General features: G+C 41.8%; 1 long non-coding RNA gene across 1 annotated transcript in view; it reads left to right on the top strand.

The window, feature by feature from the left end:
* Positions 1-647: 647 nt before the first annotated feature.
* The window catches only part of LOC138745447 (uncharacterized), an 82,921-nt gene continuing 55,624 nt past the window's right edge, over positions 648-27,944 (top strand). The window contains exon 1 of the long non-coding RNA XR_011346270.1: positions 648-728. This is a non-coding gene — a long non-coding RNA (uncharacterized lncRNA). The remainder of the gene's footprint in view (positions 729-27,944) is intronic.

Below are 27,944 nucleotides of genomic sequence, written 5' to 3'. Positions count from 1 at the left end.
GGCCACTCAGCAAAGCCTTTGCGGAAGCGCCAACTGACAAATCGCGCATGCGCACAGAAATTAAGATGGCTGCCCCCCAGCCGATGGACCCTGAGAAACTGAATCACAAAGTCAATCCGCACTTGTTGGGTTTTACGTGTCCTGTGTCTCTGTTCTCGTTTGTCAAATCATTTGATTTTTAAAATAGGCTCGAAGACTTCAGGGTTCCTCCTACGCGGGGAAACTCCGACTTGCGTCCATTGTGGGAGCTTTCGGGTTTCATTACGGTCGCAAGTCGGGGAGGACCTGTCGGGGTCATTGGGTCGCTTAGGAAGGGATGGAAAACCAATCCATTTTTCTTTGCTTCCCAATGCTCATAGAATGAGTCTAATTCTATCAGTTTTTCCTGTTGTAGTATCACATTCTTCATAAAGTTAGATGTTATTTTTTTAAAGTTTAGTCACTTGAACAATTATGCTCCAATCCTTCTGATCCTAACGTACCATGAGTTTAAAATGTAATGTTTCTCAGTTACTTGTCCGAATGCCTTGAAAATATAGGGACTTTGGTGTTAACAATACAGAGTAAAGATTTCACCAATCCTTTTGAATTTATGATCTCTGGGATTTCTGGTCATGTTTTCTATTTAGGTTGGTGTATCTTGCAGACCTGTTTGGTTGCAGCAAGTAAGAAGTTATCACCTTGCAGCATCCACTGTGGCAGCACTACCAAATAAAGAGACACCCAAGGTGAGTGTAAAACAAAGACTGGCTTTACTGTTTTAAATTCCCCACGTGTGCTCGCTGGCCCACCCATTTCTGGTGACGTATCCCCCGACTTCCAGCTTTACGTCATTGCATCGTGGCATCACTCTCCAGTTGGATGCCGCTACGTGGAAGTGTAGGGCTCCTCAGCCCATACATGGTGCTAGGAGCGGGCTCTTTCTCAGCAGCTAATGGGAGTCCGTGCCATCTTGGACTATCCGAGTGTTGCAACGATTTGACCTCTTTTTGCTCACCCGGTCTCTTGGCGCACTACAATCTCAGTGTTTATAAGGGGGAAATTCTTTTAATGTTTCATTCAACTTTATTACAGAATTCTCCTTAGATTATCTGTGTAACATTGAAGGTTATGGGTTTTCATGAACAGGGATCATGATTTTACTCATAATTTGGTGAGCCAATAGATGGGACATTTTTTGCTCATGCCCCATGGGAATTGAAATAGAAATGATGTGACAAGATTAGGAAGGTTTGTTCACCCTTCTTTTTAAGGATGATTTTCATCTTGTTTGCTGAATTAAAATGTGATTTGTCAGTTCTTAATGGCAGCTGCCATATTGGCATTGCAAGGAGAGATGGGAAATGGGTCAGGTCCTTGGTGGTCCCAGTAATGCAACGTAGAAAGATGTCATGGGGCTGAATGTGGTTTAGGGAGGGAGAGGGTATTAATTTTTAGGAAACGTATGTGGCCAGACACCGATCAATATTTTTTGTCTAATAGAAACTCCTGCTGGTAGAAGCCATTTCCTACTTTGAACAGGCCCAATGTCATTATCCAAGTAAATATTGTTAAGAGCCCATCGGATCCCAAAACCCAGCAGCAATAGACATTCACCAAGTCAAGTCATTTTTAAAACAGAAGTTATTTTTAATCAAATTTAAACATGAAAATAGAATGAAACTTTAACTTAACTCTATACTTAACTAACCCAAATGAGCCCCCTTCAAATTCTAAGCACACATGTTTGTAATGTGTTTAAATTTAAGAAAAGTTATTTGGTTCACAGTTCAATCTCACTTCTCCTTCTTCCAAGTTCTCTGGATGCAGGCAATTCTTCTGCTGTGCACAGAATTGAACATTTCTAAATTTCACCAGGTTTTGGTGTTCAAAAGGTAAATGTTTTCCGTTCAGGAAGGTTCTTGTAGTGTTTGCAGAGAGTGATTTGTTGTTCCAGGATTTCCACAACTAAGGTACCTTCATTAGTCACCTCAATATCTGGCTGATGAAAATTGCCCCGTCAGGATCTTCCAGGTGGTAACTTCTTTCTGCAAGCTACTACAGAGTTCCATTCCTCATATTCCAAACAACAGGAGTTCTTTCTTCTGCTCAAGCTGTTGTTAGATAAACAAAACCCAGGTGTGACTTTCCTCTAAGCACCCTGCAAAAAAGTACTTGTAGATATCCTAGCTCCATTTCCAAACAATGGTCATTAATTTTATGAAATCAGTTCGATTAACACCTACATTTGAATGTCCATAACATTCTCCAGTGATCTTCAATATTTATTCAATCTTTCAAATAAGATGTTTTAAGATGTATGTGTGTGTATGTATGTAACCTACTCTAAATCTTACCAAAATCCAAAATATTACCAAATTCTCCAAATATATTTATCCATTACAATATCATGCATTTAAGAGACTCTAAGACAGGCATACATCGGTGAAAGAAAAACAGGGTTGTAGCAGACACACCGCCACCATCAGTTCACACACTTACCTGAGACGTCGCGGGCTAACAGTGCTGGGCACCAAAGTACAGTGAGTGGATCAGATGAAGCCCCTGTCTAAAGGCACGGGACACTAATGGCTTGTACCTTTAACCTGCAGGTCCTGTGGACCGGAAGGTGTTCACTAATGTTCTCATTGACAGGCAGGGAATAAAAGGTCCGTGTATGTCTGCAATAAACCACACTTGAGTTGACAACCTTTGTATATGTTTGCCTTTATTTAGTAGCATCTTCCGCAGTAGCTGCTACAGGGTATTATTTTTTTGTTAGAAATATCAAGATCAATGCAACATCATGGGCCAAAGGGCTTGTACCGTGCTGTAATATTCTGTTATTGCTTGACTTTGAATATCTATTGTAAGCTCTGTGAGACTTCAATAATGTAGCAAATTTGCACAGCAACATTGCAGTCAAAAGTTTGTATCTCCTGTTTGACTTGAGCTTTTCACATTTTTACACAATGCTTTCTAGTTCTGGTCAGTAAGAAAATAAATATTGTGCATGTTGAATATGTCATGATGTCTGAAAGTAACACTGGAAAAGAGTCAGTAACACCAAGGTAAATAGCACCCTGTAGTGGCTGGTGCAGTTTCCTGATGGGCAGAAGTTATCCCTCAGTGGCTACAGTGATGTGAAAATGTGGGTAAATTATTTTGTATATGATTTATACATGGAAATATTAGTTGTTGTTTGTTCCAATTTCAAGTAGGTGTGGTTGAAAAGTGGGTAAGGATAGAAAATAGTTGGGGAACAAAAACTGAGGCTTGCATTTGATGGTGTGAAAGTCAAAATGGAAACTCAGAATAAGGCTAATCTGATTAAGCAAGACAGCGGCTCTTATACTTCCACCAGAAGTGAATCTCAAATTGAATTTTGAGTCATTTACGGTGGGTAATTTAAAAGTCTGTGGATTGTAAGACTAAATTAAGAGCCCTTTTTCCCCTGGCTGTGCTGAAAGATTGTTTTGTTTATTAACTAAATCTTTCTGAGAGGGAGAATAGACTGAAGCTGCTTTCCTACACATTGGTGATGAATCTTGCAGTAGGATCTTTCAACTAATTACAGACTCCTAATTCCTCCCTGTCCTCGGGCATTTTCTCCTGCAATCTGCATCAGTCACCACCATCCAGCGATTCTCATGCAGGGTAAAGTTTCACAAACACCTCCTCCAACCATGTCTGTGCCCTCTGTGGCAGGAAACCCAATGCAGAGTAAATGACAGATTGGCTGAGCGCCTCCACTTTGATCACAATGGCCATCTTGGGTCATGGTCACAAGCCATTTTAAGTTCCATTCCATTCCCACACTGACCTTTGTCTTCTGCCTCCTCCATTGTCAGGGTGAGGTCAAATCCAGAGGAACCATGTCTTATTGCATTTGTGAATCGATAGTATGCATATGGAATTTTCCAAAATCATGTAACCTGCCCACGACCTCCCCCCTCCACAGGTTTCACTCTCTCTCCTGCTGATTCACCCAGTCGCCCTCGTATTCTCCCTTCCAAACCAGATGACAAATAAATGTGGGCAGAGAAATGGCAGATGGAGTTTAATTGAGACAAGTGTCTTGCTCTTTGAAAGAGGCAACATAAGTGTAGGGTGTTAAAGAAAGTATTCTTCATTGAGCAGGGCATGAAGTTTAAATGTGATTAGGCCAAATTATGAGTATTTTCTGCAAATCTAGTTGCTGCATGACAAAAGGAGTTCATCAGGGGCTTGCTTGGTGAAGAGCATTGGGTCTGAGGAGAGGTTGGACAAATTTGGATAGTTTTCTCTGGAGCATTGGAGGCTGAGAGATGACCAGGTTGGAATTTATCCAATTATTGTAATCATGGAGAGAGTAGATTTCTTCTACCCCCACCCCCGTGGGAGATGTAAAAAAACTATGATGCCCATATTGAACATGAGAGGGAAAAAGGAGAGAAGTGAGACAGGGTTTCGCACAGTGAGGTGGGGGTCTGGCCCACGCTGCCAGGATAGTGGTGAAATCACCTCGATTTTAGAGGCATTTGGTTGGGCACATGAACAAGAGGGAATGGGTGATGTGCATGGACCATGTGCTGACAGATGGGATTAATTTAAATGAGCATCATGGTCACCACAGACATTGTTCACCAAATGGCCAATTCCTGGGCTGCTCTGTTGGGTGATGATTCATCTCTTTTCAAGGATTGTTGCCGATGGGCAGTAAACTTTTCACAGAGGTCTATCTCCAATGAATGTATTTAGAACATTTCCATGAGTTAATTCCCTGTAGAACAGCAGTTATCATTCAAGCTGTGTAGCCACAGCAATAATGCAAAGTTTGAAGGCCATCATTACTGAATCCATTTTAATCAGCCTTCACCTTGTACAATGTTCAGTTGAGACAACAAAATCAAAATGCAACTTTTAACCTCTAGGAAAGATGAGTAATCCTCTGTACCACAGAATTATTGCTGAAAAAATATATGGAAAATTTTGTGAATTCAGCTTCCAAAGAGGTGATGAAGAGGAACCACAACGGGATTTAAAATAAATTTAAATCCAGAATATTTATTATAAGATGTTTATCACAATAAACATATTCAGGTTCAGTAATGATCAATTCTGGAATGGCATGTGGCAGTAATAAAAGGAATCCAGGATACATATATTCCAAGGAAAAAGAAATTAATTATTTGGATTGTGCTTTTGTGGCCAAATTTGCGGAGGTCACCAAGATAGGGGACAGAGTAGGAAGTGTAGAAACCGTAAAGTTGCAGAAGGATACAGACAGATTAGGAAACTGGGCAAAATGATGGCAGATGAGATTTAACACCAAGAAATTTACAGTTGTACATTTTGGCAGTGGAAATAAACAGGAAGCATACTATTTGGATGGGATGAAAACTCAGACCTTGGATGTGCAAAGGGAACTGGGTGTCCTTGTGCAAGGAAGCCTAAAATTTAATGACCAGGTGAAATTGGTCATGAAGAAAGCGAATGCTATGTTGGCATTCATTTCAAGAGGAATAGTGTACAAGAGTAAAGAGGTGTTGATGAGGCTCTATGGGGCACTGGTGAGACCTCATTTCGAGTACTGTGTGCAGTTTTTGGCCCCCTATCTGAGAAAGGATGTGATGTTGTTGGAGAGAGTGCAGAGGAGAATGACTAGGATGATTCCCAAAATGGAAAGGATAACGTACAAGGAGTGTTTGACAGCTCTTGGGTTGTATTCATTGGAGTACAGGAAATTAAAGAAGAAATCTCATGGAGGCATTTTGTATATTGAAAGGTTTAGATAGGGTGGATGCGGGAAAGGTGGTTCCCTTGGTGCGTGAATCGAGGAGAAGAAAATTAGAGGTTATACATATAAAACAGAGATTAGGAAGAACTTCTTTCTCCAGAGGGTCGGGGATCTGTTGAACCGCTGCCGCATACAGTAGTGGAAGCCAGATCGCTGGGAGTATTTAAACAAGAAATAGACAAGTATCTCGTTAGTTAGGGCATGAAGTGATATGGGAAAAGTCCGGAAATTGGAAGGAGTGTAAAGTAGTTTCGTGTCAGTTTACGGAACAGACTCGATGGGCCTTGTGGCCTGGTTCTGTTCCTTTGTCTTGGGATCTTGTTCTCATTTGAGAGAGATTATTTGAGCTAACTGAGAAAAATGAAGGTAAAATTCTAGGCAGTTGTTAGAGTAGGTTATTAGTTTGTCATCTCTATGTAAAACTCCAAAACTATCTGTCACTTTGGAGCAGTGCCGGTCCCTCCAACCCCTGAGGAACGTAGATTTTCTAATATGTCATGTGTTCTTTCAGCTAGAAATGATTCTCTTATTCAAACATGGCCAGAGGTCACTCGCATTTTATTTCAGCTTCACATCATTTTGGGTGGGTTTTCTGTTGTAAATGTGGCAAATTCCAATTTGGGAGTAGATTTCTTGTCACATTTTTCAGTGATGTATTTGAGAAAAATGCTGTTATGTGGACTGCAGCTCTTGAATGCAAGTGAGCTGCATTTGTTGTCCTTCCAATGCCATCTGCTGCCTGACAAGCCTTCAACCTGGCTCCTGCCCTTTCCAAACCTTGCTCAAGTGTTTCCCTCACCTTGTGACCCCATTATAATGGTGTGCAGACATGCAATAAGCCACCATATAAAGGCAGGGTCTATGAGACGCAGGCTTGTAATACCCCCGGATTATCAAAATCGCAAGCTTGGATTGGCAAGAGTTGGGCGTAGTCCACAGATCTGACAGCTGCTGTGCTTCACGGTTGCATATGGTTCTGATAAAAACTAGGGATTGGCGGCCTTGCAGAGATGATCGTCCCCTGAACAATTCCACTGTGCCTGACTGATACAATATTCCAAGTTTATAAGACTTCTCAGCAAACCTCCACGGCAAATATGCATTTGCTAAAATAGATCTAGTACGTCCTTACTATTGGATTCCATTTGAGTCTTCGGATGTCACGAAGACAGCAGTGATGCTCCCATTCGGCATGTTTGAGTTTCTGAGAATACCATTCGGTCTATGGAATGCAGCTCAGACGTTCCAGTGGTTCATGGACCATGAACTCACTGGCCTTGGGTTTTTTTTGGTGCTTGTGTTGATCGAGGAGATTCTGGTTGTAAGTGTGGATGAAGAGGAGCACAAGAGCTCCTCTTATCTCATTGTTTCCAAGGCTTGAGGAATGTGGCATCGTGATCAATCCCAGAAAAGTGTTTCTGGTGCTTCTGATCTTGTATTGTTGGGACCTAGAGTTATGAAACATGGTATTTTGACTGATGAATGGAAAGTGTATAGAATTTGAGAATTTCCAAACCCCCCCCCCCCTTTATGTTTGGCCAGTTTTGATGGTTTTTAGGTACAATGAATTTTTATTGCTGTTCCCTGGTGAATGCTGCAGCATCTCTATTACCTCTTGCTGAACGACTCAAAGGATCTGATGTCTGCTTCAAAAAGACATTAACTTTGGGAGACGATGCTGTTTATACTTTCCATGATGTGAACACTTCTAAGCTTGTACATCAAATGCCCAAGGCCTTGCTCTCTTACCACAGATGTATCTGTCAGTGCTGTGGGAGTAGTGTTCGAACAACGAGTCTGTGGGCAATTAGAACCTCTGGTGTTTTGTTTCACCCAAGCGGTCACTGGCTCAGGCAAAGTACTGTACATTTGGGCAAGAACTCTTAGCTATCTATCTCGCAGTGAAACATTTCAGGTTTTTTTTAAATTTAGAGTTTTGTATACAGTTCAATATAATAACAGAATCGTATCCAAATGATACATTGATCAAAATAGAATAAAAAATAAATGATTGTACTGTACACAAAAGTGAGAAGAGAAAAAAATAAAAAAATACAGATCCAGGTGCAAAGCTACTGTATTAACTATTCCCTCCCAAAAGGAAAGGCATGATATTAATAAAATATTAGATTTAAACCAACATGATAAGGTTCAACCATTAAGATTAAAGTAAAGTGGTGGGGTGGAGAAGTGAAAACATCAAATATCCAAACCCATAATATCTAAATATGGATTCTGTATTTTGAAGTATGTATCATATCCACTTCTAATATTATAAGTCACCTTTGCTAAGAGAATACAATTTTGCATTTCCCCACAATCAATTTTAAGATGGGATTCAGATTTCCATGGAATTGCTATACATCTCCTGGTCACTGCCAATGCAACTTATAAAAATAATTAATTGTTTTTTGAGATCTTGAATTAGTCTTCCAAATCATATACATTTCCCAAAAGTAAAAGCTCAGGTGTTAATGGAAAAGAGTTTTATAATTTGTTCCAAAAACTTGCCGACATCTTTCCAAAATGATGTCACCTTCAGACATGACCACAGAGAATGTATAAACGTACCAATTTCTGTGCCACATCTGAAACATAAATTTGAAAAAATTGGAATAAATTAATTGATGTAGCATTAAATATAATTGATGAATAAATTTGTAATTAACTAATCTATCGAAAACATTAATTACTGTCCCAACAAATGTCAGACCAGCAAAAAGGGTCAATTTCAGTTCCCAAATCCAATTCCCATCTTTCTTTTGATTTATTCAAGTCTGGGTTCGGAGATTCCTCTTGAAATAGTAGATACAATTTTGAAATAAATTTCTTTGTAATTCTCTCTAGAATCCCAATTTCCAATTCAATATTTCAGCTCTTTATTGGAAGGTCATCCTTTGACCATTTATACAGACCACCAGCCTCTTATGCATACTGTAAGTACAAGCACACATCTCTACTTGCCCAGAGAGATTTGGCACTTGGACTTCATCCTACAATTTTCATCGGACACACAGCACATCTGAGGAATGGTGAATGCTGTGGCTGGTGCCTTATCCAGGCGCGACATTACATACAACTATTGCCATCGATTTCACTGCCACGGCTCATGCACAGCACACTGATGCCGATTACATCAGGTGAAACCAGATCAACTCTGGTCTCCATCTTCAAGATGTGACCCTGGATGAATCGGGTGAAAAGTTGGTCTGTGTTTTTTTTTTTCCCCCAACAGGAAGGACTCTGCCGTTTGTGTAGCGGCTATGAGGCAGGGGATTTTCTCTTCACAATCTATCTGTTCCTGGTAGAAGAGCATCAATCAAACTGGTTAAGGAACATCTTACCTGGCTTTGTGTTAAATAGAATGTTGGATTACGGGCAAGGACTCGCTTGCTGGGTCAACACCCTAAAGTCTCCAGGCACATGAAATTCAAGCTGGATGATTTTGTTGTTTTGGATTCCTATTTCCAGCACGTGCACCTTGTGGCTTGGAAGGTCCACTTCCGCCATCTCAGCAATATACTTATCTGCTCACGTGTGAGGACTGGACTACCAGGTGGCAGGATGTAATTCCTAACATTGGCATCTCTGCAGAGACAATTGCTTGGGCTTTTGTGGACCATTGGATTCTTTTGATGTTCTGGGCACTATTACAACAGATCAAAGGTCTCAGTTCGAATCAGCATTGGTCCGAGCTCTCACTAATCATCTGGGCACGACCTGAACTATCGCTAAGCATTTCAGGCCAACAGCTTCTTTGAGAATTTTAATTGACAATCGAAAGCAGGTGGCAATGCATCTACATGGAGCGAACGTTTGGCCATGGTTCTCCTTTGCATGTCTACTGCTGTTAGGGCAGATCATGGATGTTTAGTGATAGAGCTAGTCAATGGCTGTATGGTGACCTTGCCAGGTGAGTTTGTGAATCTGAGTCCAGGCACAGTGCTCCACGAACAGGTCAGTTATCTTGATTGTCTTCGAGAGAATGATGTGGCAGAGAATGATTCCAACTGAAACGGTATCTTCTTATGAACCAAAGTAGCAACACCTCGAGCTTTCGAATTAAATGGAAATGAAAAACATGTCCGACCCAATCTATTTTCATTTTCATATGTTCTTTCTCAGACAAATGAGTTTCTTGCAAAAAAGCAAGATCAACCTTCCTTTTCTTTATATATGCCAATATTCCCTTCCTTTCAATCGGATTATTGTCCTTTAACATTAAAGATCACAAAATTTAAATGAGCCATAACTTAATTTCTTCCTGAGATTGACACTTAACACAGCAATTACAATTATATATATATATATTAAAAAAACCCAAACCCCACCTTTTGAAAGAAGAAAATCCTGTAAAAAACCTACGAGTATAAGAGTCGGATCCCCCTCTGTGAACCAGGTGCAGTTAATTCCACAAGTGGCAGATGACTTTAGAAGTAGCAGAGACGACCACCACCCCCCAACCGAACATTAAAACCCATCAGTCATCCCAGTGATAACACCCACATTGAGCTTGAGCTTCATCTTCAACATCACTCACCAATTCCTGTTCCCTTCCCAATCTTAACCTTAACCTCAGGCATTTTCCCCATCGATTTCTTAAAGTTTGGGAAGGAATTCGGAAAATTTAATGCACCAAAAGGACACTCAAATCATTGAGACTGATCTGGCCCATAAATCACCTTAAATACCGATGGATACCGAAAGTAAACTTATACCCTTTCTTCCACAGCACTGCTTTGACCAGATTAAACTCTTTCCATCACTTAATAATCTCCTGACTTAAATCAGCATAAAATAAAACCATATTGCCTTGAACCATCGTAGGGCTTTGATCATGGCGAGCTTTTTGAACTTTGATTTTCCAACGTATCCATGTTTTGCAACAAATCTTTCTTCTGGACATCCCAGCCTGTAAATAAATCCTCAATATGATCCATTCTCTCCGTATAATGGTCCACACGGTCCTTACCGTCAATAGAAACTTCTTCTATCCTCTTAAATTGATCTTGTCCATTGTCTGCTGTTAAACTCTTATTAATATCAACTTGAATAGATGTAATTTCTTCACACATACCAGCCATTTATTTCCTCTATAACAGCAAATTGATCATTTAAAGTTTCAAAACCTTAGTTCACAGAAGACATAATCTTTTCACTTGGTTGGATCAGTTCTGTAGACATGAAGTTGACTTCCATCCCTGTTACAGGGGCCTTGAAGACTGGGGAAGGTGTCTGTGGTAAAACAACAGCTTTCATTGGAGAAGGAGATGTTCTTAAAGCCTAAGGCCTTCCTTCAGTGAGTCCAACTGCAGCAAGTAGTCATTCTTGCTCTTCTTCTTCTCGAACTTCTGAGTTGTCCTCCTCCACCTCTTCCCTTCCACCTCCTACCTGGCAGCCAGACTGTGGATCAGATCCAGAAATTCTTTCAAGCGAGAACATCTTCAGATGCGCCACTGCGTACAGGCAGTCCCCTTCCTGGTAACTCGTGCTTGCATTCGGGCACTCACGCCCCACTCTACTTAGTCAAACCTGGCTCGTGCTCCTCCTGGCCCGGCCAAAGATCTCGGTGCTATCTTGCATCTCCGGATGTGCAGAGGATATAGACGTTTCTTCCAGCTGCTCCCGACTGATACATTGAGGCTTCAGATCCATGTCTAACTGGTCTTGAGGTTCCTTCTGGAAGGTCGGCCTTGCTTCTTCTGTACTTTTCACAAGTTGACAATCTAGTTTTTTTCTAAGTTCCTTGTTATGATATGGTATTGTATGTACTGACCAGTACAGGCACGGGCTGCCCCCCCACCCCCTCCTGATGACATCCTCTCCTAGACTCCTCCCTGAACTCCTCCCCTGTGACCCAGGCAATAAAGGTTGAGCCACCTCTTCCTTCCCTTCACTTTCCTCACTTGGACCCGGGTCTGCAGTCTTGTGTGGAATAAAGCCTATCGTTCCACTCAGTCTTTGTCTCTGTGATTATTGGGGCAACTGGTCGTGCCCAACACTGCTTTTTTCCTTTCCTCATTTCCAGAATCCTACTGTAGTAAATTACTGTTCAAAACATTGATAAAGTCAAAAAAGTCACTACAGTTCGAGTATTGAACAGTTCAGTCAGGGAGAGGTGTCTTCTCACGTCATTTTCCGATGCCCTCTTTCTATGACCCCCCCTTCCCCTCAGCTGATCCTTGAACACCATCCAATCCAAGGACTCGAGGCAGTCCTGTAGCTGTCTTCCATCCCGTGACCACCTTCTGGTTGTCCTGATCTCGTGTGTTGTGAGCAATTTTAGGCCCCATTTCTAAGAGAGGATGTGATGGCCCAGACTTGTTTTACAAGAATGACCCTGGGGATGAGAAGAATAATGTTGGAGGAGCATTTGATGGTTCTGGGCCTGGACTCGCCCGAGTTTAGAAGGATGAGGCAGGACCTCATTGAAATCTGATGAATAGTGAAAGGGCTGGATAGAGAGGATTTTGCCAGTAGTGGGAAAGTTTAGGACCAGTGGGCACAACCTCAGAATAAAAGGATGTCTGCTTAAAACAGAGATGGAGAAACCTTTTCATCTGGAGCAGTGATTTTCAAACTCCACCTCCCCGCCTCCCCCTCTCCCCAACACCGGCTCATATTCCACTAAATCCCTGTGCCAGAAGTTCTCTGTTAGTAAGGTATTAATTAATGTGGTATGTGATTGGAAAGAAAAAGTTTGAAAACCACTCTTTTAATTGTACGTCATTGACTTGTTCTGTGTGTGATTTCATAACTCCAGAGGAAATGGACAAATGACAATTTTTTTCAAGTAACATTTTTCCTTCACAATTGGGTCCACTGCAGTCTTTCTCAGCCTTTTTTCCCATTCATATGCCACTTTAAGCAATCTCTTACTCATTTTTCGAGACTCCAAGGAATAAAGTCCCAACCTGTTCAACCTTTCCCTGTAACTCAACTCCTGAAGACCTGGCAGCGTCTTAGTAAATCTTCTCTGCACTCTTTCAATCTTACTAATACCATTCCTGTAGCTCGTTGATCAGATCTGCATGCAATACTCCAAATTTGGCCCCACCAACATCTTATACAACCTCACCATAACCTATTTTCTATATGTTAATTAATGAAGGCCAAGATGACAAAAGCTGTCTTTAGAACCCTGTCATCCTGTGACACCACTTTCATGGAATTATGTAACTGTGTTTTATCTCTTGCTGCCGATTTGTATAACTTCTCTGTTCAATTTCATAATGTTGCCTTCTAGACTATTTTATTGTGCCCCTTGATCTAGAGAGTTCTGGCAGAGCAAAACAATTTGTTTTCTTTCATCAGGTCAAATTTTGTCACATTAATCCAAAAACAAGTATTTTCACCATTCCTTCATTTCAAATTCTCTGATGCTGTCATATTGTACCTCACAGTGACGGCATCATGTTTGTCTTGTTTATCTTTTACTCCTCCATCCAGGCAGATGTGCTAATCAGCGAGTCGACTCCACTCATCCAGCATCACTGCCATTTCTGCTGCTCGGGCTTTTCATCCCAAATATTCACTTTGTTATTTCCCCTCTTCTTTTTCTCAGCAAAGAGAATCAGGTTTGTTTGATCATCTTTCTGAATCCCAGTGAAAGGTTATCGACCTGAAGGTTTTAACTCCGATTATTTTTCCAGTAGATGACCTGCTGAGTATTTCCAGCATTGAGTTTTTATTTAACTGCCTTGGTGTATTACTGAGTGCTTTGAATGGTAGAAGAAATATGGGTTGGGTTAAGTGGATATGTTTCGATCATGGATTGGGTTTAGAAAAATAGACGTAAAAGGGGAGGGTGCATGGAAATAGTTAAATCATCTTTTAAAATTGTTTTTTGAGCTATGATTGTTTTCCGATCTATGCGCAGTGTTCAGAATTAAAAATTTATTGTGATTAACATGTCACAAAATTTGTCATTTTGTGGCAACAACACAGGTGCAAATATTGTTCTAAATAACATTTTAAACAAAGAAATCCATTTGTGCAAAATGAAGAATAAGTGAGGGAGTGACTGTGGTTCCTTGTCCATTCAGAAATTTGATTGGAAGAGGGGGAAAAGCTGTGTTTGTACCATTGGATGTTTGTCTTCAGGCTCCTGCACCTGTTTCCTTGGTGATAGCAGTGTGAAGAAGGCCTGGTCTGGGTGGCGAGGGTCCTTGAGGATAGAGATTGTTTTCTTGAGACTCTGCCTCTTGGAGAAGTCATTAATACATGGGCTAAGGATGAAAGGGGAAAAGTTTAGTGGAAACATGAGGGGGAGCTTCTCCACACAAGGTGGTGGGAGAGTGGAACAAGCTGCCAGCTACATGAAGAAATGTGAGCTCCATGTTAGCATTGAAGAATTTGGACAAGTTCAGGGATACGAGGGTGTTGACAGGCTCTGGACTGGATGCTGGTCAGTGAGACAAGGCAGAATAAGAGTTCTTCAGTTGGTGCGTTAAACCATAAGACAGACAGCTGTGTACTCACCCATTTAATGGACTGCGCTTGGTGCAGCGTGCCGAGGAATGGCACGTTGATCTGTGGAGTCTCCTGCCGGAAAGTGTGGGATACTCACGGGGCTTAATTTAAACCTGCCGGCAGCAAACACTTCATGATGTCCCACCTTGTCTCGTGGAGCCTGGCACATATAACCATATGACAATTTACAGCACGGAAACAGGCCATATCAGCCTTTCGAGTCCATGCCATTTCACATGAACCACTCCACTCCCTAACCATTCCCCAGCCCCTTCCCACGCTCTGCCCATATCTTCCAACCCCCTCATATCCATGTACACATCCAACCTTCTCTTCAATGACAGAAAGGACTCTGCCACAACTATCTCTTCTGGAAGATCACTCCATTCTGCCATCACCACATAAGCATCTTATAACATTTCTCCTAAAGTTTTGCCCCCTTACCCTTAACTCATGCCCTCTTGTTCAAACCCCCCCCCCCCCACCCTCAGGGGAAAGAGTCTACTCATGTCGAGTCTATCTATTCCCTTCATAATTTTAAATACTTCGATCATAACTCCCTTCAACCATCGACGTTCCAATGAATAAAGTCGCAGTCTCCTTGATCTTTCTTTGTATTCTAGATGTTGTAAGTCAGGCAACATTTTTGTAAATCTTCTCTGCACCCTCTCCACCTTAACTATATCATTCCTATAATTTGGAAACCAGAACTGAACACAATTCTCCAAACCTGGCCTCACCAATGCCTTAAATGCTAGTCTATGCTATGATTTATGAAGGCCAGCATGCCATATGCCTTCTTAACAACCCTGACTACCTGGGAATCCACCTTCAGTGAACTCTGTACCATAACTCCAAGATCCCTCTGTTCCTCTTCATTCCTCGACCCCCTCCCCTTAACTGCATAGGTTCTATTTATATTATTTTTTCCGGAATGCAGCACCTCACACTTGTCTACATTAAATTCCATCTGCCATCTTTCAGTCCACTTTTACAAACAAACCAAATCCTGTAATCCAAGAAAACCTTCCTCACTACCCACCAGTTCTCCTATTTTCATATCGTCTGAATATTTGTTTACCCAGTTAACCAACCCTCATCCAAATCATGAATATAAATAATAAACAACAGGGGACCCAGCAGCGATCCCTGAGACACACCGCTCGTCACAGGCTTCCATGCTGACAGACAGTTGTCCACCATGACTCTCTGCTGTCTATGTCCCAGCCACCTCTGAACCCATCTCACTATCTATTAATCCCTAGTGACTGAACCTTCCTAAATAACCTTACATACAGAACCTTATCAAAAGCCTTACTAAAATTCAAATAGATCTCATCAACCAGCCTACCTTCATCCACTTTTCTTGTCAACTCTTCAAACAAATCAACAAGTTTCGTCAAACATGACTTTCCCTTCACAAACCCATGCTGGGTGCCCCTGATCTATCCCTGCCTATCCAGATATTTGTATATACTATCTCGAAGTATACCATACATAATCTTCCCCACTCGGAAGTCAAACTTACTGGCCGATAATTACTTGGCCTCCACCTACTGCCTTTTTTCAACAACAGAACTACATTTACAACCCTTCAATCCTGCGACACCACACCCTCCTCCAGTGATCTTTGAAAAATCACTGTCTGAGCCCCCGCTATTTGTTCCCTGACCTCCCTTAACATCCTGGGAAAAATCCAATCAGGACCAGGAGACTTATCCTCCGCTATTGACCCTGGAAGCTCCAAAACCCTCTCTTTACTAGTCCCTATTCTTTCCATAACTAAGCTATTCACCTCATTTATCTCACATAGTCCAGTGTCCCTTTCCCTTGTGAATACAGAAGAGCAAAAAATTGTTCAATATCTCCCCCATCTCATGCAGCTCCTCACAAACACATCGTCCACCGTTCCCATTTTCCAGTGGACCTACCCTATCTTTAACCCTCCTTTTACTGTTCACGTATCTGTAAAAACCCCAAGGATTCACTTTCACCTTATTTCCTATGGACACCTCATACCTCTTTTTGCCTTTCTAATTTCCCTCTTGAGGTTCTTTCTGCAATCTAAGTAAGGATCATACATCTCATCAATCTTTTGTTTCTTATATTTAGCATGGGCCTCCCTTTTATCCTGAATCGTTCCTAATTTTTCTAGAAAACCACGGCTCCCTTGAACTTTTAGTCTTGCCTTTCGTCCGATCTGGAACATAAAGATCCTGTAATCTCACTGACAGGCGGTGAGAATGGTGTTTTTACCATGGCCGTTGGGGTAAAAATGCCCATAAATGTGTCCCACCATTTACCTATTACAGCAAAAAGGCAGGAAACAAAAAAGCCGTCTACCATTAATGGCCTCGGCAGCTGGGACAAGTATGGGCCTATTGTATCTACAAGATGACGCTGGTAAGCACAAGTTTCTTGTAGGCACAAGTTTCTTGTAGACGCAAGTGCTGAGGTCGGTTGGCTCCTGCCAACCTACTTTGAAATAAAAACCACAATAAATAACAACTCCAAGTTCACCGGTGTTTATCAATTCTTATACTGTGCACAGAATTCAACATTTATGAATTTTCACCAAGCTCTGGTACTTAAAAGTAAATGTTTACCCTCCAGGAAGGCGCTTGTTGGTTTCAGAGAGGGATTTCTTGCTCATTGGACACACAAAAACTGATTCCCTCTGATCAGCCACTTTGGGGTCTTGCCAAAGAAATTCGACCCATCAGGGTTTTCCAAATGATAACCTCTTCTGCAGGTCACCATTGAGTTCCTTTTGTTTCCCTTATTTCAGGTGAAACACTCGAGCCAGCTATTTCCTCTTGTATGGACGACAAAGTTTTTCAACAGGCTGAACTGAGAACTCACAACCCATCTTCAAAATGGGGTTTCAACAAGATGCCAGCTTGCCATCTCTCTCTCTCTCTCTCTCTCTCTCTCTCTCTTTTAGAAAAAAGCCTATTTGATCTCTCTGCTTGCAAAACCACATGACCTTCTTCGAACAGCAAACAGGTACAAGCCAGATGACTGCACTGGACCCAAACTTTTGAATCCAATCATCTCTTGCTTTAAAAACAATAATCCATTTACACCTGCTTTTGAAATTATTTAGCAAAACAGTCTCCTTGTTTTGTCTTTGCAAAGGCTCTCGGCGCCTGCATGACTCACTCTCAACAAAGCTCCTGCATTTTAAATAAAAGCTTTTTTGTGAAGTGTTTATGTTTGTTTGTAACCTACACAACTCCTATAATCCATCTCTTTCAAAAACCTATCTATATACAATGTAAAATATATAATCTGTCACAGGACAGATGCAGCAGAGGAGTTGTGATAAAATCAATGGTGTCCTTGCAAAAGAAAAAAGTGGGAAGAGGTATAATCCACTTGGCTCTGGTGAGTGGAGTTTGTATTAATTTGAAACTTGAACCTATCTCTCTATTCCAGGAGACAATTTACTGATATTTAATTAAAAAGTGTCCTATCACACAAAATTGATTTTTTCCTGCTGTAAGACAGATAGATTCGCCATTGGCAGAAATTGCCTGAAATGCCTCTGGCAGACAGAGAAAGTCTGAGTGCTCCCCCACCCACGCCACCCCGAACCCTGGGCCAAGTCACTGAGTGTCTGTGGATTCTCTTTCAATGCTCACAGACCAATCCACATCATTGGCAATGCGAGGCCCAGGTTTGAACCTCTGACATGATGAGGAAACATTTAGCACCCACTCGTATCCCAGATCTGATACCTAACACCCTTTTAGCCAGTTTTGAACCAGTCTCTAGCAGTCCATGGGCTGGTGTGAGTTCCTTGACTGCTTTGTCCAGAAGCCCACAGCCTGTGTGGGTTCCTCTCCTCAAGTCACCAACAGCCTGCCACCTATGTGGGTCTTTCACCTGCAGAACCCCTCACTGGTCTGCTTCCTTGGTCACTGACCTATGGATTGAATTCTCTGCTTCTGAGATGTTGGTGGGGTGTGGTCTTTCTGTTTTCTGGCGCCCTGCACTAGTCCTCCACTTCCACAGAGTTCGCGGTGTCGAGGAAATCTAACAAATCTAAATAAAAAAAATTCAACTGAGAGGAGAATCTCACATGTCTAGAGGAATGGAATGGGCATTATTACAAACTGAAGCCTAATATTTGAATAGTCAGGTGCCAAATTTGCAAAAGCATAGAGTATATATTTATCAAGCTATATGTATTTTTTTCCAAAGGAATACAACTTTGAATATTTCCATGTCATATTGGCATCCCTAAAAAGTTAACATCTGATTTCCAAGAAAGTGCAAAACATTTCCTCATCACCGCTAACACAATTTGACAATTTCAATTGATACATTAGTAGTTTTAATTTGGGGCTTGTTCCTTCAGTATTTCCTAATACAAATAAGGTTGGATTTTGCGGAAAAACATCTCCTGTAACTTGTTCCAAAAATTTTGTAATTCTCCCCAAAAAGATCTTGCATTAGGACAAAGATAAGTTGCAACATCTTCAACACACCTAAAACATTGATCTGATAATTCTGATTTTATTCTATTCAATTTCACTGGTGTAAGAAGTAACTGTAGAAGAAAAACTAGTTGTGAATTCCTTCCTCACTGCTGCAGAGTGGATCTCTGGTCAATAGTTCCAGACTGCTGAGTTGAAGTGAATTAATACAACTCCCCTGGATCAAGTGATCTCTATTGGAAATCAGCTTCTTGAGGAGCTTTTCAAATCCAACAGCCTGAGTCACCTGACTCCAGGTGCAGCTTTCAGAAAAATCCTTGCTGACATCTGCTACATGACTGATGTAAAAACAATTATACTGAACTAATTTATATCTTTCATTGAGATCCTTATATGGACCTACCCATATTTGACAATCAATTACAATATTCAGATCCATTTCCCACGTTTTTCTAGACTTATGAACTCCTCATTTAAAAGTTCCTACTTGTAATCAAGAGGACATAATCGAAGTAAACTTTTTAACAATTCCTCTTTATAAGGAATTTCTATTTCAGTACAAACATGGTTGGTCCTAACTTAACCTTCAAATATGCTCTTAGTTGGAAATAGCAAAAAAGATTGCGATGAGTTATATGATATTTATTTCTCAGTTGCTCAAATGACATTAATTGACCCCTTTTATAACAATCTTCAACATTTATAATCCCCTTACGAAACCAGCTATCCAGAAATTGATGATCCTTTGAAAAAGAGACGAGGATTTTGAATCAAAGCCATTCTGGGAGATGTACATTCACTTACACCAATCTCATCATTTATTTTATTCCATATGATAATCAAATGTTTCAACAATTGTGTATCTTTATCACCAACCATTAATTTCGTTTCCCACTTGTATATAAATTCTGCTTTTCTCTCTCCTATTTTATTTGATTCTATTTTAACCCTTTCAAAAAAGTAAGCAATAATTCTCATTTGAGCTGCTCCATAACAATTTTTAAAATGAGGAAGCTGCAGTCCTCTCAATGCAGAATATGTATCGGGTCACTTAACATGGAATTCAATCGGAAATGGGTTCACGTGACATAAACTCATGATGCAGACTGTTTTCTGAGAATGGAATACAAGAGGAGGGTTGTCTAGGTCTTCTGCAGGATAGAGATCACAAGATATAGGAGCAGAAGTAGACCCGTCGAGTCTGCTCCACCATTCTTCCACTCATCCCTACTCCCCAGCTTTCTCCCCATTACCCTTGATTCCTTGACGTATCAAATACCTGTCAAAATCTGCCTTAAATACACCCAATGACCTCAATTGCACAGATTCACGATCCACTGACAAAATCAATTTTTCTACATTTGTTTTAAATTGACACCCTTATATCCTGTAATTATGCTCTCCTGTCCTAGAATCTCCTACCACTGGAAACATCTTTGGCATATGTACTCTGCCCAAGCCTTCCAGCATTTGAAATGCCTCTGAGGTCCCCCTTACCCTTCTGTACACCAACTAGTACAGTCGAAGAGTCGACAATTGTTCCTCATACACTAACCCTTTCATTCCTGATATCATTCCAGTAAATCATCTCTGATCTTCTCAAACACCAGCACATCTTTTCTCAAATACGGCACCCAAAATTCTAATTCTGATTGAATGGAAAGGGAATTCTCCAACGACACAAACACAACAGTGAAATGATATTATGTCTTGTTGATATTTACAAAAAATTAATGAACGATCAATTAATAATTTTCAAAAGATACTGGGACCCATTAATGGACTATTATCATAACCTAAAGAATTCGGATTGTTCTGAAGCTTGATGCTGTGTTACGAGACCAGAGGATCCCAAAACCCAATAGCAGTAGATATTCCCCTAGACAAATGGGGACTTAAACAAAAGCTGATTTTAATTATCTTTAAACATGTTTAACTTATCACTATTTTACTAACTTACTTTACCTAACTTACCCCCCCTCCCTCTTCTAATTCTAAGTGCACGTGTGTGTAATGTGTGTGTAAGTTCAGAAAAGTTCTTTGGTTCATTGTTCAATCTCACTTCTCATTCCTCCAAGTTCACTGGTTGCACGCCATTCTTCTACTGTGCATAGAAACCAGGTTTGGTGCTCAAAAGGTAAATAATTCCTGTTCAGGAAGTTTCTTGTTGGTTTTCAGAGAGAGGTGCGTTGTTCAAGGAAGTATTAGGGTGTTTTTGACTCAACGTACCAGCATCTGAAGTCCGTTATCTCTTCAGAAAAGCTCTGATAGCATTAGCGTGGAGCAGAGCTGGACCAGGATTTTGCAGGTATTTAGGGGAGTGTGTGGGCAGGGTTTGTTCTGGACCAACAATCTCACCAAATGACTCTGCTTGAAATCAAGATTCAAACCATTTTGAGGAATACAACAGGAATTGTTCAACAAGAGCCTGGTGATCCCTGAGGAGAGTTTGCTTTCAATAGTGGAAATGATTTTTTTTAAACCCTGTTAATATTCCTGATACAGATCTTTGTATTTAACTTTCAGGTTGCTATCTGTTGTTAACTTGGAGGCCTTTAATGGGGTGACTGGGTGGAATCTTTGCTTTAACCAAGCAGTTCTCTTGCAATTTTCCAGCTGTAGGATGCGGTGCAGTTGCTTGCAAGTTTAGCAAGTGGGATGATGATGTGAAACTGCAAGTCACAGCGTCATTTTTGTTTTTGAAAATGCAGATGTGAAATTTTAACTTTGGTCTCCTTGGTTTGCTTAAGTTTACAGAGGAGACGTTGGGTCAAGCTGAGAAGACAGAGTTGGATGCCCATTTGGCGAATCGGCTGGGCAAAGCAGAAAGCACAAAATGAGGGGCTGAAAAAATAATGAAACAGACTGAAGTGCCGTTGAACCCAAACCCAGGTCAAGAATTTAATTTTGTGCTGTGTACTTAAGAGACCAAACGATTTGGGCTTTTAGTGGTGACCTATTTAAATGAAAAAAATCTGATTAGGATTAAAGTTTTTGGAATGTTTGGAAGGTGCCACAAAAAAATGGAGCATATAAATTAGATGTTGTAATTAAGGTAAATGAACAATACAATGAGCCTGGTGTCACAGTGCCTCCCTCTACCGTACATCACCATTAAACCTTCTCCCCAATATGAACCTGATGTCAAAGTATCTGACACAGTTAATTGAACATCACTGTTAAACCATCTCACGAATGTGAATCCTGTCTCAGAGTTTCTGATTCAGTCTATAGTCCATCAACATTAAACTTTCTCCCCCCTGTGAACCTGCTGTAATACTATATGCCTCAGTGAACCTTCTCCTCACTGTGAACTTGGTGTCACAGTATCTGACATAGTTCATCACTGTTAAACCTTCTCCCCACTGTGAGCCTGGTGTCACAGTATCTGACACAGTTCATCACTGTTAAACCTTCTCCCCACTGTGAACCTGGTGTCACAGTATCTGACACTGTTCATCACTGTTAAACCTTCTCCTCACTGCGAACTTGGTGTCACAGTATCTGACACAGTTCATCACTGTTAAACCTTCTCCCCACTGTGAACCTGGTGTCACAGTATCTGACACTGTTCATCACTGTTAAACCTTCTCCTCACTGTGAACTTGGTGTCACAGTATCTGACACAGTTCATCACTGTTAAACCTTCTCCCCACTGTGAACCTGGTGTCACAGTATCTGACACTGTTCATCACTGTTAAACCTTCTCCTCACTGCGAACTTGGTGTCACAGTATCTGACACAGTTCATCACTGTTAAACCTTCTCCCCACTGTGAACCTGGTGTCACAGTATCTGACACAGTTCATCACCGTTAAACCTTCTCCCCACTGTGAACCTGGTGTCACAGTATCTCACACTGTTCATCACTGTTAAACCTTCTCCTCACTGTGATCCTGGTGTCACAGTATCTGACACAGTTCATCACTGTTAAACCTTCTGCCCACTATGAGCCTGGTGTAACAGTATCTGACACAGTTCATCACTGTTAAACCTTCTCCCCACTGTGAACCTGGTGTCACAGTATCTACCTCAGTCAATCATACATCACTTTTAAACCTTCTCCCCACTGTGAACCCAGTGTAACAGTATCTTCCTCAGTCTGCTGTACATCACCATTAAACCTTCTCACTACTGTAAGCCCGGGTCAGAGTACTTGCCTCAGTCAACCATACATCACCGTTAAACATTCTCACTTCTGTGAACCTGGTGTCTCAGTATCTGCCACAATTTATCTTACATCACTCTTAAACCTTATCTCCACTGGAAACCTGTTGTCAGAGTTTCTGCCACCATTTATCGTACATCACTGTTAAACCTTTTCATTGCTCTGAACCAGTGTCAGATACAGCGACACCGGGTTCACCGGACATCAGCGATAAACTTTCTCCCCACTGTGAACCCAATGTCTCAGTATCTGTTTCAGTCTCCCGTGTATCAACATTAAACCTTCTCCCCACTGTGAACCTGTGTGGCAGTTTGTGCCAGAGTTCGTTGTACATCACCATTAAACCTTCTCCCCACTGTGAACCTGTGTGGCAGATTGTGCCAGAGTTCGTTGTACATCACCATTAAACCTTCTCCCCACTGTGAAACTGATGTCACAGAATCTGCCCCAGTTTATGTTACATCACTGATAAACCTTCTCCCGACTGTGAACACGGTGTCACAATATCTACCTCAGTCTACCATATATCACCGCTAAATCCTCTCCCCACTCTTTACTCAGTTTCACAGTATCTGCCTCATTCTACCGTACATTACTGTTAAACCTTCTCACCACTGTGTGTCCAGTTTCACAAATCTGTTTCAGTCTCCCGAAAATTACCATTAAAATTTCTCCCCACTGTGAACTCTGTGTCACTGTATCTGCAACAATGTATCTATCGTGTGTCACCATTAAACCTCCTCCCCACTGTTAACCCGGAGTCACAGTATCTGCCTCAGTCTACTCGACATTACCGTTAATCTATCTCTCAACTGTGAATCCAGTGTCACAGTATTTGCCACATTATACCATACATCACCGTTAAACCTTTTCCCCACTGTTGACCTGATGCCACAGCATCTGCTGTAGTTTATTGTACATCACTGTTAAACCTTTTTAATACTGCTGTTAACCCGGTCTCACTGTATCTTCCTCTTTCTTCTGTATATCACCGTTAAACCTTCTCCCCACTGTGAACCCGGTGTAACAGTATCTGCCTCAGTCTGCTGTACATCACCGTTAAACCTTCTCACTACTGTACGCCTGGGGTCTGAGTACCTGCCTCAGTCAACCATCCATCACAGTTAAACATTCTCACCTCTTTGAACCTGGTGTCTCAGTATCTGCCACAGTTAAATCACTGTTAAACCTTATCTCCACTGGAAACCTGTTTTCAGAGGTTCTGCCAAAGTTTATCATACATCACTGATAAACCTCCCCACTGAGGTCCCGGTGTAACTGTATCTTGCTCAGTCTGCCGTACATCACCATTAAACCTTCTCCCAACTGTGAATCTGGTGTCACAGTATCTGCCACAGTTTATCGTACATCACTATTAAACCTTCTCACTTCTGTGAACTAATTTTCATGGTATCTGCCAACATTTACCGAACATCACTACTGTGAACCCTGTGTCATAGTATCAGTCTCAATCTACCGAAAATCACCATTAAACCTTCTCCCTAATGTGAACCCACTGTCACAGGATCTGCCTAAGTCTACCGTACATTAATGCAAACCTTCTCCCTACTGTGAACCCGGTGTCGCTGTATCTGCCCCAGTTTAACATACATCACTTTTAAACCTTCTCCCCATTATGAACCCAGTGTTTCAGTATCAGTCTCAGTCTCCCATGTATCACAATTAAACCTTCTCCACACTGTGAAACTGATGTCACAGTATATGCCAGAGTTTTTTGGACATCACTATTAAACCCTCTCCCCACTGTGAACCCAATGTAACTGTATCTGCTTCAGTCTCCCTTATATCACTTTTAAACTTAGTCCCCACTGTGATCCTGGTGTCACAGTGTATGCTAAAGTTTTATGCCCATCACTGTTTAACCTTCTCACTGCTCTGAACCCAGTGTCACAGTTTCTGTCCCAGTCTACCATACATCACCATTAAACATTCTCCGCACTGTGAACCTGTTGTCACAGTATCTGCCACAGTTTATTGTACATCACTGTTAATCCTTCTCCCGACTGTGAACCCAGTGCCACAGTATCTGTCTCAATCCACCAGACATCTGAGTTAAACCTTCTATTCACTGTGAACCTGGTCTTCTAGTCTCTGCCACAGTTTATTGTACATCACTGTTATACCTTCTCAATAGTCTGAACTCGGTGTCACAGTATCTTCCAAGTTCTACCAGACTTACCATAAACATTCTCCCCAATGTGAACCTGGTGTCAATGTACATGACACAATTTATCATACATTACTGTTAAACATTATCCCCACTGTAAACCTGGTGTCACAGTATCTGTCTCAGTCTACCATACATCACCATATTACCTTCTCCCCACTATGAACCTGGGTCACAGTATCTTCCTCTGTCTTTAGTACATCACCATTAAACCTTTCCCAACTGTGAAACTTGTGTCACTTTATCTGCCACAGTTTTTTTTTACATCACCATTAAATCTTCTTCCAACGGTGAACATAGTGTCTCAGTATATGCCAGAGCTTATCGTAAATCTCTGTTCAACCTTCTCACTCCTGTGAACTCGGTCTCACAGTTTCTGCCAAAGTCTACCGTACAGCACCCTTAAATATTCTCCCCACTGTGAACCTGGGATCACAGTATCTGCCTCAATGTACTGTACATCACTGGTAAACCTTATCCTCACTGTTAACCTGGTATCAAAGTATCTGACACAGTTTATCGTACATTACTGTTAGATTTTCTCACTGCTGTGCACCCAGTGTAACAGTGTCTGTCTCAGTCAACCATACATGATCATTAAAGCTTCTCCCCCTATGAACCTGGTGTCACAGTATCTGACTGAGTTTATCATACATCACCGTTAAACCTTCTCACTGCTTTGAATCCAGTGTTACAGTATCTGCCTCAGTCTTCCGTACATCACATTAAATATTCTCCCCAATGTGAACCATTTGTCACTGTTTCTGCCATAGTTTATCCTACATCACCGTTAAACCTTCTTCCTACAGTGAACCTGGTGTCACAATATCTGCCACAGCTTATCTTAAATATCTGTTCAACCTTCTCACTCCTGTTAACTCAGTCTCACAGTATCTGCCAAAGTCCACTGTACATCACCATTAAAAATTATCCCCACTGTCAACCTGGGGTCACACCATCTGCCTCAATCAACTGTATATCACTGTTAAACCTTATCCTCATTGTTAACCTGGTATCAGAGTATCTGACACAGTTTATCATACATTACTGTTAGATTTTCTCACTCTGTGCACCCAGTGTAACAGTGTCTGTCTCAGTCGACCATACATGATCATTAAAGCTTTTCCCCCTGTGAACCTAGTGTCACAGTATCTGACTCCGTCTTCCGTACAACACTGTTAAACCTTATCCCAACTGTACACTTGGTGTTATGGTATCTTCCTCAATTTACCATACATCACCTTTAAACCTCCTCCCCACTGTGAACACAGTGTCACAGTATCTGCCTCAGTCTACTGTACATGACCATTAAACTTTCTCCTCACTGTGAACCTGGTGTCACATTATCTGACACAGTTTATCGTACATTACTTTTAAACCTTCTCACTGCTGTTAACCCAATGTCACAGTGTTTGTGAAAATTTATCATACATCTCTGTGAAACATTCTCCCCACTGTGAAGCTGGGGTCAGGTTACCTGCCTCAGTCTGCCAGGTACAGCACCAATTGCTCTCAGCCAAATGTGCTGTAGTTGAGTTTGGGTGGCCAGAGGTTACTGCTCAAGAAGGCCAGGGGCTGCCATTGCCCTTCAATGAATTGCTCCAGTGCGCCCCCTACTGCTGTGCTGGATGCATCTACTGTGAGAGTGGTGGGTGTCCCTGGCCTGGCGTGTACCACAAGGATTGTGTTGGCCAGTGTGTCCTTGGCCCTCTGGAACACCTCCAAATCCTCATTGTCCCAGGTAATGTCTTTACCTTTCTCTGCATGATGTGGGCCACCACTGGTATGAATTGGTTATAAAAATTAATTGTACTGGTGAATTTATGGTGTGTTTGGGTAAGCACTGAACAGCCTCTACCTTTTCAAGCAGGGGCTTAGTTCCATGCCTGTTGATTTGATGCCCCAGGAAGTCAAACGTTTCCAGCCTGAACTGGCACTAAATAAGGTTTATAGTAAGTCCAAATTCCTGCAGCCGGGCGCACAGTCGCCTTTGGTGGTCTCTGTTTAGCTTCATTGCCACCATCTTGATATCTTGTGGTTACTGCCACCCTCTGCTGTTGGAGAATATATTCCTTGGTCTCAGCCCCTCAGTGTGACTAAGAGCCCCTTAAATGCCCATAATGATTTGGCCTTCACTCCTGGCAAGGCATTCCTGGCACCCACAACTTTGGGTAAAAAAAATACCCCTGATATCTCCCCTAAATCTTCCTCCCTTTGCTTTAGACAGATGTCTTCTAGTGTTTGCTACTCCCATCTGGGTTTCAGGCAAACTGAAGGGCATCTTTCACTGAGTTTCTGGTTTTCCAGCAGTTCTGGATGTCTGTCTCTGGATACTCTGCTCCGTGGACCACCCCACAGTATCCCATCAAGTCCTAGAGCCTCTGTGTCAGACATTCTCTGCTGACCACTGCCTGACAGACTTGTGGTCAAAAGTGTTTGTCTATGAAACCATTCCCAGGAAGGTGAAGGGGCAAAGTCCTGTTGACTGGGTCATTGAGCAGCACCAGGGCCAGACCACTCTTTCGCAACACCTGAGCCAGGTAGAACCTCAGCACATAACGCCATTTGGTGCCCTTGCACTTTGGTTCCAAGCACAGCCACACACAATGATGGCCATGCTGGTTACACCCTTGTCCCCATTGATTGAACATACATGGTCCTTCTCCAGACTCTATCCATTTTGGACCCCCCACTTGAATAGGAAATCTGCTTTGGGAATTGCCAGGGTGGTGGTGTGGGGATGGGCCAAACCTGCCCCACGTGCAGCAGGACCGAGAGTTCCTTGCACCTTGCAACTGATGATCCGATTGACAGAGTTGGGCGTCTCTGTGGTTCTCCCTATCTCCTGGAGCTGGGGGTCTCTGTACTGATCCCCATCTCCTTGAGTTGGTGCTTTGTTCTCCACCAGCCCCACAAG

Source organism: Narcine bancroftii, chromosome 11 (genome assembly GCF_036971445.1).
Source record: "Narcine bancroftii isolate sNarBan1 chromosome 11, sNarBan1.hap1, whole genome shotgun sequence".
Lineage (NCBI taxonomy): Eukaryota > Metazoa > Chordata > Chondrichthyes > Torpediniformes > Narcinidae > Narcine > Narcine bancroftii.
The sequence above is the reverse complement of the archived record's forward strand: the minus strand, read 5'-3'. Positions and strand labels throughout refer to the sequence as shown.